We start from the raw sequence: 14,666 nt of genomic DNA, 5'->3' as shown, positions 1-14,666 counted from the left end.
AAAACAAACAAAAATCAACAAACATGTTATACTTACCTCCACTGTGCAGCTCATTTTGCACACAGTGGTTTCGATCCTGATCTTCTGGGGTCCCTCGGCTCCTCCCCGCAATAACTAACCCCCTTCATGGGAGCTCTCTCCCACAGGGGTTAGTTCTTGCGGGCACGCTCCCGTCATACTTTAGTGTGAAATGTTCACTATATTTCTACACCAGAGAGAAGTTTGCTCTATACCTGGATTTTAATGATAGGCCAATATCTCTCTCTCTCTCTCTGTCAGCTAGGATATCTCTGCCAACAAGCAGCCTCATGTATCAGGTCGTCTAACTCAGCATTTCAGAACACAAGGCTGTCCAATGACACCAATGCAGAGCCATTCCACATCTGCCCCTATATAACCAGTGCAGCTGGACAAAAATAAATAGACTTTCACACCAAGTGCTCGTTCACATTACCGCGACTTGGGATCCAATTTGTGTCGTCCCAAGTCACGCAACATGAAAAATTACAATAAAGTGAATGAGAACCGTCTTGATGCACACTACCGAAGTCGTTCCGACTTCAGAAAAGGTTCCTGTACTACTTCAAGGCGACTTGCAACCATTGATTTCAATGGAAGTCGCATCCCCTGTAAAGTAGCAACTTTACAGGAAGAGAAACTATTTTTCTCAGGCAAACCCCTCCCTCCCACAGAGCTGCTTATCGTTTGATTGGCCACTGGCAAAGTTGCCTGTCCTGGAGGCGACCCCAAGTCGAGCTGAAGTCGCCTGGCAAGTTCTCAGCTCATAAAGCTTAGACCCCAACCAGAAGTTCTTAAAATAATGTTTCTGGGTTAAACAAAGTAGGCTTCATCAGCTGGTTTCTGCAGCCCTTCTGAACCCCCATATTCCTTTACCAAGATGGCCACCCCCACACAAAATCAGAGTTCAGGATAAAAAATGGCAAGTGAGTCCTATGGAAAATCTGGGAGCCTACAGGCAATACTAGCGACTAGTCCTTTGGCATCTGCTTGCCTCTTTTTGGCACAGCTTGCAGAGTATAGATCTTTGTTAAATCACACAACACAAACGTCTTTCTAACTGACAAGAGCTGGTTACATCATGCAGAAAAACACTCAATAGGGAGCAACTGAGGAACTAAATCATGTATGCAAGTCTTCCATTGCCTGCCATTGTTTATCGGTCACCACAGAAACAGGACAGCGATGTCTCAAGAACAACGCGAGTCAAAACGGCAGCGGACTTCACAAGATGCAGTAGTTCCCCCAAAACGTAGACCTTCTGCTGATACAAAGGCTGGCCATGTGATCCAAACCTCTTGCATATAACACTGGCAATTTAAAGCCTGACTGAAGGATCCCACATTTTTATACCTTAACATATCCTTTTGTCTGAGTGTGAATGCTACTTCCTACCCCCTCCAGTGCTCTGTGCTGGCAGAGCCGAGTAACAGCCACACCTCCCTGCACAAACAAAGATTGGTGCTGGTGAGAAGCGATTACCAAGTGCACCGGGCAAAATACTGGAGCCTATTTGACTGCACAGGCATATTTAGGCACCCCTCAAAATGACTAACAGAAAAGTGCAGATACGACTTTAAAAAAAAAGGTGGTTAGTACAATACCTGACTCGCTTCCATTTCTTAGAAATAGGCAGTGCCCTTTAGTTGCAGTCATGTGCACTGCTCTATGTAAATTGCAAATCCTAGTGTCTATCTCTACAGCGTGGACAGGGTGGCTACATTTCACGCTCATCCACTCCCGCTGTCCAGGCTGCATGCTCAGATAAGAGTCTGGTATGCAATTTGGGGGGTAGCTTGGGGGCTGGGGGAACCTCAAGCTCATATGTATGTCTCTGATTTTTTTTGTCGCTGGGCCACGATTAAAACTCATACCAGACCCGAAGAGAATCCCCACACTAGGTGGCTAAATCACAAAAGAATTAATGAATGTATTGTTTTTAATTAAATTATCTTTATTTCATAAAGCATAATTGTATGCAGTATTTACCACATATTCGATATAATGAATTTAAATTTTATTGTATGTGATATTTGGATAAAATGAGTCACGGGATCTAAAGATTGCATACGATATTGCTTTGTGAATTAAGCACACTCATTAACAGGATCGGATCGTGGAGGATGCCATCAATGAGCTCTTTGGTAATGCTAGTTTCCTGGCTGCCAGGTTGATGCTATGGATTTAATGCTGTCTGAGTAGCAGACCTGGAACAAGTAAAAAAAATAAAAAAGGAAGAAGAGAAGTGTATGGTCCACTTTAGATACTAGCAAGAAAGCCAGCCATTTGCTGAGACTTCAGGGAGTGACAGCAGTGCCTTAAGTCTCGTACACACCGTACAATTGTTGGAATGGGATTGTCTGTTGATAGACTGTTGTCCTAAAATCTTACTGTTAGTACACTCCTTTTGACAAGTGTTGTCCAATTTTCAGCCAACAAATGTTGAATGACAGGCTAGTAAATATTTGGTGGACAACGGCTCCACATCTGATTTTCATATGGTTAGGACACAAATCCATCACACAAGTTGAAAAGTACAAACACGCAAGCTTGGAATCAATGCTCACCAAACACAAAATTAGCAGAAGGGGCCCAAAGGGTGGCGCTCAAGAGCTGAAATTCCTCATAGTACGTCACTATGTTCGCCTTTGTGGAACGACAATTGTGTACCGTTAGCATGCAAGACAAGATCCTGGCGCATGCCCCCTTTGGACAAAAATTGGATACTTGGTTGGCCAACAATCATACCGTATGTACGATGCTTAAGATCTCACACTGCAAATTCAACTAGTAGGGTTTTAGGGCTGGTTCACACCAGATGCAGTCCAGTGCATTTTTATGCTGCATCAAAAGTGGAGCTTTAGGCTGCATTCACACCTGAGCGTAGCGTTTTGAATAATGTATTTTTTCCCCTCTAGCGTTTTGGGTCGTCGCGCTTCAGGCGACAAACCGCTCAGGTGTGAATGCAGCCTTACTTGTTGAGTTCAGTTTCACATTCAAATGACCTGCCTATGGCACAGTCAAGGATGGGAAGAAAAATAAAGCTGAATAAAAAAACAAAACATAAACGACACACTCTTTAGTACCTGACAAAAAAATTGCTAAACTCATGTCCTAGAAATGTGAAAATTAACAAGTCATCTGCTACCGCCCTTCAGTACATCATCCCCCGATTTTTACAGACAAATTAGACACTGTCTAACTACATCTTCAATGCCAGAGGAAGCATTATAACATTGCTGGCATCTCATCCCTGCTTCCCGCCCTTTAAAACATTTCCAACATCATCAAGTAAGCCGATTTACAAGTCACACACAGTGTTGGCCTCCTCACTAGGGAGTATTCCACACCGGCCTCCCGATGTTCAGACGTAACGTAATTTAAAATTAGAAGCAGCCTTGGGAGCCGTCCCTTACCAATTACTGTGCTGGTTAATGGATTCCAAGAGTCGGTTCACACTGGGGCGGCACGACTTCGGGGGCGACTCGGCAAGGCGTCCTGAAGACGACTTTAGAGGCGACTTGCAAAATTACTTCTGTATTAGAAGTCAATGCAAGTCGGCCCGAGTCGCCCCCAAAGTCGTACAAGAACCTTTTTCTTTTTCAGACAGCCTAGATTTGCAGTATGCTGCCTTGAGGAGCAGATCCTACAGATTTTAGGGTTCACGATAAAGGAGTCATTCACTTGTCACTTATGCCAGTAGGCATCAGGCATGGATCTTCCAGGAGGCTGCAGTAGCAGATTACACATCATTCTCATCCAGGGGAGAGAGAATATAGGCAGGGTTCACTGAATCACGAAAGAAACCAGAATTTCCCCCCACCCTTCCTCCTTGAATTAAAGCTGGCCATTAGTGTTAATTTTGGCAGCAAATTTCAATTTAATTTTAGTCTGAAGACTAAAATGGCATTTTAGTTTTATAGTCTCATTCTTCTGCAACTGCCATTTTAGTCTTAGTCATCATATTTTAGTCGACTAAATTCTCCAGTACATTTTAGTCTAATAGAATTTCCAAACTCCTTATCCTTGCCCTGGAGTAAAAAAAAACAAACAAAAAAAAAAATAATAATATCAGGTTATTATTTATGGTATTAGGTTTGAGCAAACTCACAGATACAGATTTAGCTGCTCTAGACGGTCTGAGGAGGCCAGTAATGCTGCACAGTGCTTTGGACGGTGGTCTGAGGAGGCCAATAATGCTGCACAGAGCTCTGGACGGTGGTCTGAGGAGGCCAGTAATGCTGCACAGAGCTCTGGACGGTGGTCTGAGGAGGCCAGTAATGCTGCACAGAGCTCTGGACGGTGGTCTCAGGAGGCCAGTAATCCTGCACCAAGCTCTGGACGGTGGTCTGAGGAGGCCAGTAATTCTGCACAGAGCTCTGGACGGTGGTCTGAGGAGGCCAGTAATGCTGCACAGTAGGGCTGCACGATTCTGATCAAAATGAGAATCACGATTCTTTTGCTTAGACAAAAGATCACGATTCTCAAAAATGTAATACCAGAACCCCCCCCCCCCCCCAAAAAAAAAAAATTAATAAACCTGCGATTTATCTGAAAATATGAATATATAAAAAATAAAAAAAAGAGACCAGTGATATGTCTATAATGTTAAAGATCATATTACTCCTATGAAAAAAGCAGAATAAAACTTTGATTCAGATTTTTTCATAGGAGTTATATGGTCTTTAACATTATAGACATATCACTGGTCTCTTTTTTTATAGATCAGAAGCAGTACTGCCAGCAACCATTGGGTGGCGCATGGATACACACAGTTGTACAGAACTGTGAGAAGGTCTAATACATCAGGAGCACTACCGCCGGCAACCACTGGGTGGCGCATGGATACAAACTACTGTTGTGAGAGCTCAGACATCTATCCAGCGGCGCAGGCTGCTGACGTCGGTTTCAAAATCGGCGGCATTTGCGTTCCACACTGGTTACGTGGAACCAGCGGTGAACACAGAAGAATCGCGGGTCATCCCACGGGAGATCGCGGGTGGGGAGAATCGAGATCGCTATTCTCTCCGCGATTAATCGTGCAGCTCTACTGCACAGTGCTCTGGACGGTGGTCTGAGGAGGCCAGTAATGCTGCACAGTGCTCTGGACGGTGGTCTGAGGAGGCCAGTAATGCTGCACAGTGCTCTGGACGGTGGTCTGAGGAGGCCAGTAATGCTGCACAGTGCTCTGGACGGTGGTCTGAGGAGGCCAGTAATGCTGCACAGTGCTCTGGACGGTGGTCTGAGGAGGCCAGTAATGCTGCAGGGTGCTGGATGGTGGTCTCAGGTCTAAGAGATGGCCTGTAATACACAGTGCCCTGGATGTCAGTGGTAAGACAAGGCCTGTAATACAGCACAGTGATGGATGGTGGTCTGAGGAATGGCCTGTAATCCACAGTGCCCTGGATGCCACTGCCAGTGGAGGCCTGCAATGCACAGTTGCATCCACAGTGCTCCGTCTGGACAGACGGTGGTCTGAAGGGAGGCCTTAGGCCTCTTGTAATACACAACTGTACACACTCACAGTCTAGTTTGCTCTGGGTGCCTGGTGGTGCAGTCGTCACATGAGGCTCACTCGCAGGTCTTCTCGTCACAGTGAGCGGATTGCGGAAGCAAACGGAGCTCCGTAAAAAGGGGTAGTTGGTTCATGAGGGAAAACGTCCCTGACTCACATTTCCATCCCGTTTGTTAACAAAAACGGATTTGATTTTCGTCAGTGGATGAAAACGTGCTGTACTTTTTGTTTCGTTTTAATCACTGTAAAAATGCTGCTGATAATTTCTTCAACAAAAACTGTCAGATTTTAACACTGCTGGCCATAGATAGATCGAAATTCGGCCGATCTCTGTGGAACCAGACAGATTTTGATCCATCTATGGATCGAATCCAAGTCTAGAAGAATCACCAGGTAAAAATGAAGGAATAGGAGCAACCAGCACAATTATGGACTTGCAAACTACAATATATTAAAATTATGTTCTTGGGTTCAGATATAATATTTTTGGTGCTGCAAACAGAACATAAACCTGTCAAGGCCCTGCAACTAACACATCTGTTATAAACAGTCATAGGAAGAGACCTTGGCATGAAATTAGGAAGGGAGGGGGTTTGTTCGCCCACAAAGTGAAGTCAGCAGAACGAGAACATAAACTACCCCTCTCGGCGTGATAATGGTCTCTCTCAAACAGGATTAAAATCCATGTAGGGACTGAACAAACAGTGCTTGTCTTCCCAGCAATAAACTGCAGCGTGGGTTTGAGGGGATGCACACAATGGAATGACAAGAGGCCAAAAAAGAAGGCACACTGAACAAGGGGCAGTGCAGGCTGCACAGGCAATGAAAGGTTATGGCAAATTTTAGTCAACAGCTGTACAACAACTCAGTCACATAGTGATATATACACATTAACAGCAAATGTTCCATCTCTTGGGGACTAACCACCTTTGAACCTAGTGTTTAACCACTTCAACCCGGGAAGTATTTACCCCCCTTCCTGACCAGAGCACTTTTTGCGATACGGCACTGCATTGCTTAAACGGACAATTGCGCAGTCATGCGAAGTGGCACCCAAACAAAATTGACGTCCCTTTTTTCCCACAAATATAGCTTTCTTTTGGTGGTATTTGATCACCTCTGCGGTTTTTATTTTTTACGCTATAGACAAAAAATAATCAATATTTTTAAATTTTGCTATAATAAATATGCCAAAAAAAAAAATTGTCTCAGTTTAGGCAGATATGCATTATTCTACATATTTTTAGTAAATCGCAATAAGTGTATATTGATTGGTTTGCGCAAAAATTTTAGCGTCCACAAAATAGGGGATAGATTTATGATCTATATATGGGCCATATTCTCAGAAGAGTTACGACGGAGTATCTCAGGAAACTTCGTCGTATCTCTTTTTTGACCCGCGTATCTATGCGAGTGATTCCTAGAATCATTTTCGCATAGATACACTGTCGGATCTTAAATGTAATTCTCCGCCGGCCGCTAGGTGGCGTTTACGTTCAGGTCTCATTTGTTTATGCAAATGAGCCTGATACGCCGATTCCCGAACAAAATCGCGTCGCGTAACCGTCGTTTGCGTAAGGTTACCCCTGCTATATGAGGGGTAACCTTACGCCAGTCCCACATATGCCATGTTAAGTATGGCGTCGGGTCCGCATCATCTTTTCCCGTCGGGTACGTCGTTTTCGTAAGTCGTTCTTGAATACGACTTCATTGACGTTTTCCGCCGAGAACTGTAGCATGCGCACTGGGCTATTTTTAGCCCATGCGCATTTCGATCGGAACGGGGGCGCGCTAAATTTAAATATAAGCCGCCCCCTTTGAAATACGCGGTGATACGCCGTGCCTTTTACACTACGCCTCCGCAAACTACGGAGCAAGTTCTTGAGGAATATGGCACTTGCTCCAGTAAGTTGGGGCGGCGTAGTGTAAATGGCTTACGCTATGGCCGCGGGAAAAGTACGAGAATCTGGCTATATATTATACACACACACACACACACACACACACACACACACACACACACATTTTATTTTTATTAGTAAAGGCAGCGATCTTTATTGTTACTGTGACATTATGGCAGACACATCGGACACTATTTTGGGGCCATTGTCATTTATACAGCGATCAGCGCTATAAAAATGCACCGATTACTTTGTAAATGACACTGGCAGGGAGGGGGTTAAACACTAGGGGGGGTGATCAAGGGGGTTAAGTGTGTCCTAGGGAGTGATTCTAACTGTAGGGGGGATGGTCTCACTAGAACAGGGATCCTCAAACTACGGCCCTCCAGCTGTTGTAGAACTACACATCCCATGAGGCATTGTAACACACTGACATTCACAGACATGACTAGGCATGGTTGGAATTGTAGTTTCTGAACAACTGGAGGGCCGTAGTTTGAAGACCCATGCACTAGAACATGACAGATCACTGCTCCCGATGACAGGGAGCAGTAGATCTCTGTCATGTTGCTAGGTAGAACAGGAAAATGCTTTGTTTACATAGGCATCTCCCCGTTCATCTACGTGACACGATCGTGGACCCCCTGGCGGAAAGAGTCTGTGGGACCCACGGGCATTCTCAAGGAGTATGCTGCGGGCGCATACACTATGCTGCGATTTAAAAGGGGATGTACCTGTACGCCCATTTGCGCAGCCGCGTCATTGTGCCGATGTACATCGTCGTGCTCTGGTTAGCAAGCGGTTAAACCCGAACGCCAACTTTCCCTTCAGCTTTACACACTTATACAGACTCCTCTTGAGGAGGGAGGGGGCGAGCAGGCAAGTCAGGACACTACTTTGCAGATAGAGAAAGGAGCTGTGTGTTAGTGAGCATCCTGACACTCCTGCTCGACCCCTCCCCCTCAAGAGGCTTTCTCCACACCAGAAAGAAAGCGTTGCATTACTGTGTGTAGATACAGACAGAGGAACAGGAGGTGAGGATTTCTCAGGAGAAAAAAGGACATTTAAAAGCAAAATGGAAGGATGAGGTAAGTGAAGGAGGACTGCACTAAGGTAAAGGAAGCTATTTAGAGAAAAAAAAAAAAAAATTACCATTAAAACCCCTTTAAAGTTTTGGTTTTCATTCCTGTGATCCTGACAACACTTAGATTTACTTATTGCAAGTACTTCTATAGCGCCAGCAATTAACACAGTCCTTGCCCTCAAGGAACTTACAATCCAAGGTCTCCAACTCAGTTTTTTGTTAAGTGTCAAAACTGGGCTCAGATAGGAAAAAGAAGACAACCTTACCGCCTGACATGTCCCCCCCCCCCCCCCCAAAACCCTAAAAAGGTAAGCCTGCATTGTTTAACATTCAATACTGATAATACAGATACCCCAATGCCAAAGCATTGAGTACCTCTGCTACAAGCAACACTACAGTTATGCTCAAGTTCTATTGGAGGAAAAAAGCTGTTTGCTGATTGGAGAAAAAGGAAAGATCAAACACATTAAAAAATAATCAGAATTGTCACATTCAGTTCACTCAATCAAGCTATAAAATGAAAACTATTGTTAAAATCCAGAATTTTACCTTTTCCACCAACTCTCTGGATGAACGTCTCCCAACAAGCTACTCTCTTAACATGAGTTCCGTCGACCTGTCAAGAGAACAATGCAACTGTTGAATATATTTGATGCAATTATGCTTACAACTTACATATTAACAGCAGTTTCTACTTTCAGAAAAAAAAAGGACTCCTTTACACCCCACTGCAATAACACTTCATATCTATAAGTACAGCGATTTTTCTTCATTATGGATAGAGTAGGGAATTGTTACGTTTTTTCCCTACTTTGTCCCATTTGAAAGATTTCCCTTCATTATCAGTCCATACAGGAAGTGGGAGGAAATTTACCCAAAGAGGGAAATGCCCTCTTAGAATAAAGCAGAGGTAGTGTGTTGCTACCCTAAGACCCCTTTCACACTGAAGAGTCTCACAGGCAGTACAGCGCTAAAAAGAACGCTGCTATACCGCCTGAAAAACTCCTGCCCAGCAACCTCAACTGAGGCGATGCGCTGGCGGGAGACAAAAAAATCTCCTGCAAGCAGCATCTTTGGAGCGGTGAGAGGAGCGGTATGTATACCGCTCCTTCCCATTTAAAACAATGGTAAACCGCGGTAATACCGCCCGCAATGCGCCTCTGCAGGCGGTATTAACCCTTTATCGGCCGATAGCGGGGGTTAATACCAGGGCTGTGGAGTCGGAGTCGAGGAGTCGGAGGAAATTTTGGAGAACGCAGCCATTGGTGTGCAGTTTGATGCCTGCAGTGCAGATGTGCTGTAATAGCACTTTGCACTTACACAAATTTCTGTAGGTTCTATTGGCTATAGGAATGCTTTTCTGTTTTTCAGTACAAACCACTGTAGTGCAGACTGTCAAATAGGAGGTAAGGCTGGCTAGCAAACACCTGGTGTAAATGAGTTCCTACAGCTTAGCATGTATGTACATAATATTGTATTCCAACGTCTTCCCTGATGTTGTAAAGCGCTGCGCAAACTGTCGGCGCTATATAAATCCTGAATAATAATAAGAAAACATGTTGTTTGCTTTATCCACTTTAGGGTCTTGTTTAGGGTTGTCCCGATACCGATACTAGAATCGGTATCGGGACCGATACCGAGCATTTGCCCGAGTACTTGTACTCGGTGCAAATGCTCCGATGCTTTACCCGATACCTGGACAGTCAGGGTGATCAGTGCGGTGGGGGAGTTACAAGCACTGATCACCGCTGACTGTCCTTGTATCCTCCCCCATCCCCCTCCATTCTGCTGCTGTCTTCCTCCGTGCTGCCAACTTTTTCCATGCTGCTGCCGTGTCCCCCCTCCTTGCTGCCGCCATCATGCCCGACTCCGTCTTGCTGCCGTGTCCCCCATGCTGCCGTCATGTCCCCCTCCGTCCTGCCGCCGTGTGTCCCCCCTCCGTGCTGCCGCCTTGTCCCCACTCCTTTCTGCCGCTGTCATGCCCCCCTCCTTGCTGCCCTCGTCATGCCCCCCTCCTTGCTGCCGTCGTGTCCCCCCTCGATCTATCAGGATGGAGAGTGGCCGTAGGAGCCAGTAAACCCGGCTCCTACCTTTTCCGAATGTACAGAGTCAGTGATCACCCGCTCTGTCCATTCACATAACTGAAACATCGTAACCTCCTGTGATTACAATGTTTCAGTTTATGAATGAAGAGAAGCCGCTGGCTTCTCTCCTTTCATTTTCAGCGCAGCTGAGGCTGTAGAGAAAGGGACTGGGGAATTTGTGTCCTAGTCCCATTCCCTGTCTTAGAGGGGAGATGTCAGAGGACTGTTAAAGCGGATCTCCACGCTAAAGTGGAGTCCCGCTGATCGGCACCCTCCCCCCTCCGGTGTCACATTTGACACCTTTCAGGGGGAGGGGGGTGCAGATACCTGTCTACAGACAGGTATCTGCACCCACTTCCGGCCCTACGATACGGGCAAAAGACGGGTTTTTTCCTCGCTTCCCGTCCGTGCCCCGTTGTATATTGGGAACACTCGGCTCCCAGCACACAGCGGGAGCCAATCGGCGGGCGCAGCGCGACTCACGCATGCGCCGTAGGGAACCGGGAAGTGAAGCCGGAGCGCTTCACTTCCTGGTTCCCTCACCGTGGATGGAGGGGGGAGCAGCAGGGTGACGAGCGATCGGTGCTGGACTCCAGGACAGGTAAGTGTCCTTATATTAAAAGTCAGCAGCTGCAGTATTTGTAGCTGCTGGCTTTTAATATATTTTTTTAGTGGCACATCCGCTTTAAGACCCCTGATATCTCACCAAAGACCCCCCCCCCCCAACAGGGCTGATAAAAAAAAAAAAGGAATTGCAATAAAAAAATTGTAAAAAATAAAAATGTAAATAAAAAAATAAAAAAAAAACACACTGACAATGTACATTTCCCCCCACCCCCCTTAAAAAATAAATAAAGCATTGTTAAAAAAAAAAATAGATTTTTAATACAGCTTACCTGTAAAATCTTTTTCTTGGAGTACATCACGGGACACAGAGCGGCATTCATTACTATATGGGTTATATGGAGTACCTTCAGGTGTAGACACTGGCAATCTTCAAACAGGAAATGCCCCTCCCTATATAACCCCCTCCCATAGGAGGAGTACCTCAGTTTTGTAGCAAGCAGTATGCCTCCCAAAATGGTCCTCAAAAAGAGGGGTGGGAGCTCTGTGTCCCGTGATGTACTCCAAGAAAAAGATTTTACAGGTAAGCTGTATTAAAAATCTCTTTTTCTTTATCGTTACATCACGGGACACAGAGCGGCATTCATTACTATATGGGATGTCCCAAAGCAATGCTTACAATGAGGGGAGGGAGAACATCTCCAAGACAAAAGGATTTAATTTAGAGATATACTCAAATCATAATAAATCCAACTTATTTGAGAAAAATAATCTTAAATTTTAAATTTAACTCAAAAAAAAAAGAGGAGCCCCCGGGATCCGAGGGTCTCAAACTGCAGCTTGCAGCACTGCCTGCCCGAAGGCAGTATCAGTATTCCTTCTTACGTCCAACTTGTAGAATTTTGTAAATGTGTGGACAGAAGACCAGGTTGCCGCCTTGCAAACTTGAGCCATAGAGATCTGGTGGTGTGCTGCCCAGGAGGCGCCCATGGCTCTAGTAGAATGAGCCTTTAATGATACTGGAGGAGGCAACCCTTTCAAGCCGTAGGCCTGAGTGATTAATTGCTTGATCCACCTAGAAATGGTGGACTTTGCAGCTGCCTGCCCCTTCTTGGGCCCATCCGGTAGAATAAACAGCACATCTGTTTTTCGGATTTTCTCTGTAGCTTTAAGATAGGCCTTCATGGCCCTGACAATATCCAAGGTATGCAGCAACCCTTCCTTTCTGGAAGTAGGTTTAGGGAAGAAGGATGGTAATACCAAATCCTGGTTCAAATGAAAACTGGATATGACCTTCGGTAGGAAGGAAGGATGAGGGCGGAGAACGACCTTGTCCTTATGAAATATAAGATATGGTTCCTTACAGGATAAGGCTGCCAGTTCCGAAACTCTTCTTGCGGAAACTATGGCAACCAAAAATACCAACTTCCTTGTCAGTAGAACCAAAGGAACTTCAGCCAACGGCTCAAACGGTTGTTTCTGTAAACTTGACAGGACAAGATTTAAATCCCACGGACAAAGCGGGGATTTAACTGGAGGTTTAATACGTAAGACCCCTTGAAGGAAGGTCTTAACCAGCGAGTGGGTGGCCAGCGGCCGCTGAAACCACACTGACAGGGCAGAAATCTGTCCTTTGATTGTGCTTAATGCCAATCCTTTATCCACTCCTAGCTGGAGAAAACTTAAAACTCTATCTATGGTGAACCTGCGAGGAAGCCATAGCTTGGACTCGCACCAGCCTATATAGGCCTTCCAGACCCTGTGATAAATCACCCTAGAGACCGGTTTCCTGGCTCTGATTAGGGTAGAGATTACCTTCTGAGACAGACCTCTACCCCTGAGAATCAAGGATTCAGCTTCCAGGCCGTCAAATTTAGATGCCGTAAGGCAGGGTGGAGGATCGGACCTTGCGATAGCAGGTCTGGCCTTAGAGGCAGAGTCCAAGGGTTTCCCACTACCATCCTTAGGATTAGTGAGTACCATGCCCTTCTGGGCCATGCTGGAGCTACCAGGATGACTGGTATGCGCTCCACCCTGATCCTGCGCAGTAGGCGGGGTAGTAACTGGAGCGGGGGAAACGCATAAAGAAGTTTGAACTGATGCCAAGGGCAAACCAGAGCATCGGTTCCGCAGGCCATCGGATCCCTTGAGCGGGACATGAACCTGTCTAGCTTCTTGTTGAGTCTCGATGCCATGATATCCACGTCCGGCACTCCCCATCTTTGGCAGAGTGCTTGAAAGACTTGTGGATGCAGAGACCATTCCCCCGGCCATAGAGTCTGGCGGCTTAAGAAGTCCGCCTGAAAGTTGTCCACTCCGGGAATGAATATTGCCGATATGCAGGGCACATGAGCCTCTGCCCATAGGAGAATCAAGCTCACTTCTCTCTGAGCGGCCTGACTCCTGGTTCCCCCTTGGTGATTTATGTATGCCACAGCCGTGGCATTGTCTGATTGAATTCTCACCGGGAACCCCTGCAATTTCAACGTCCAAGCCCTGAGGGCTAGTCGAACAGCTCTGAGCTCCAAGATGTTGATGGGTAACAGCTTCTCTGGCTTTGCCCAAATACCTTGGCGAGTGGAACCATCCACAATTGCTCCCCAGCCCGTCAGGCTGGCGTCTGTGGTCACCATCTTCCAAGCTACTGGGCTGAAAGACTTTCCCTTCAGTAGATTCTGAGGGTCTAACCACCAACACAGACTTTGCCGGACTCTTGATGAGAGTGGCAACGGGATATCCAAGGCCTGTGGCCTTCTGCTCCATGCTGACAGGATGGCTGCCTGCAGGATGCGAGTGTGGCTCTGGGCGTATGGTACCGCCTCGAATGTAGCCACCATCTTGCCTAGTAGTCTCATACCTAGGCGAATAGTCGGTTCTTTCTTGCTTAGAACCAGTAGGATTAATTCCTTGATGGCTTTGACCTTCCTCAGAGGTAGGAACACCCTTTGTTGTTCTGTGTCTAATCTCATGCCGAGATATTCCAACTGCCTTGTGGGCTGGAATGCTGACTTTTCTCGATTTAGGACCCAGCCGAACCTCTCGAGGTATTGGACCGTGAGGGCCACTGCTCGCTCCAAGCCGGGAGACGAGTGGTCTATGACTAGGAGGTCGTCCAGGTATGCTAGGATCGTGACCCCTTGGATCCTTAGCTTGGCTAGGATTGGAGCTAGAACCTTCGTGAACACCCGGGGGGCCGTAGCCAACCCGAAGGGAAGCGCCACGAATTGGAAATGACGTGAAGCCACCATAAAGCGTAGATATCTTTGATGTGGCTGATAAATTGGAACATGAAGGTAGGCATCCTTTATGTCTATGGACGCCATGAAGTCGTCCCTTTGGAGTGTGGCAGCTGCTGACCGCACGGATTCCATCCGAAATGAGCGGACCCTTAAGTATGCATTTACCATCTTTAGGTCCAAAATTGGCCTGACATCTCCATTGGGCTTTGGGATGATGAATAGGTTGGAGTAGAAACCCAGTCCCTGTTCCAGGACTGGTAC

General features: G+C 46.2%; 1 protein-coding gene across 3 annotated transcripts in view; it reads right to left on the bottom strand.

The window, feature by feature from the left end:
* The window catches only part of CYRIA (CYFIP related Rac1 interactor A), a 123,192-nt gene that overhangs the window by 43,895 nt on the left and 64,631 nt on the right, over window positions 1-14,666 (bottom strand). For all 3 annotated transcript variants that reach the window (XM_040348563.1, XM_040348561.1, XM_040348562.1), the window contains exon 2: window positions 9,068-9,134. The gene's annotated coding sequence lies outside the window, so the exon portion shown is untranslated. The remainder of the gene's footprint in view (window positions 1-9,067; window positions 9,135-14,666) is intronic.

The sequence above is a fragment of the Rana temporaria genome, chromosome 4, assembly GCF_905171775.1.
Source record: "Rana temporaria chromosome 4, aRanTem1.1, whole genome shotgun sequence".
Taxonomy (NCBI): Eukaryota; Metazoa; Chordata; class Amphibia; order Anura; family Ranidae; genus Rana; species Rana temporaria.
Note: the sequence above shows the minus strand (reverse complement) of the source record. Positions and strands in the feature narration are given on the sequence as shown.